General features: G+C 41.1%; 1 protein-coding gene across 1 annotated transcript in view; it reads right to left on the bottom strand.

Moving 5' to 3' along the window:
• LOC119581904 (alpha-aminoadipic semialdehyde dehydrogenase-like) overlaps positions 1-508 on the bottom strand; it is a 20,809-nt gene that overhangs the window by 5,133 nt on the left and 15,168 nt on the right. The window lies entirely within an intron of this gene.

Raw genomic sequence — 508 nt, 5'->3', positions numbered from 1 at the left:
CCCAAAAAAAAAAACCATCCGTCCCCGACTTTTAGTTCTTAATTTCATTTGCATTAGTACAACTCCCTTTAATACTGGTACGACCCAAGCCACGTTCGATTAGTGATACGCTAGTCTAAAACAAATTTTAGTAAGATCGATTAAGCACTTCTTAACTTTATACCACATTACGAGACCATGCATATCTTTCTTACCTTCCTCCCCCCCCCCCCCCTTTCTTGTCTGCTGGCATTCGTCACGTAGTTCAACTATAATTAGTGGAGTCAAACGTACCCTTTGCCCCCAGCTCGATGTTACAGTATAACTTTGCGCTCATTATAAAGCCAAAGTTTATATTAATTTTGTCATGGTCTACCCTGATCCCCATGGCCTACACTGATTAAGATCTACAATAATCCTGATAGTTTACATTAATTCTTGAGGTTTAATACCGGAAAGCTGCCTCCTTATAATCGATTTCGCCATACCCTAGATATCGGTTTATTGAAGGCCGACTTCTGCCGGGCGC

Source organism: Penaeus monodon, chromosome 15 (assembly GCF_015228065.2).
Source record: "Penaeus monodon isolate SGIC_2016 chromosome 15, NSTDA_Pmon_1, whole genome shotgun sequence".
In the NCBI taxonomy this organism is placed as follows: domain Eukaryota; kingdom Metazoa; phylum Arthropoda; class Malacostraca; order Decapoda; family Penaeidae; genus Penaeus; species Penaeus monodon.
This window is presented reverse-complemented; position numbering and strand designations above follow the sequence as displayed.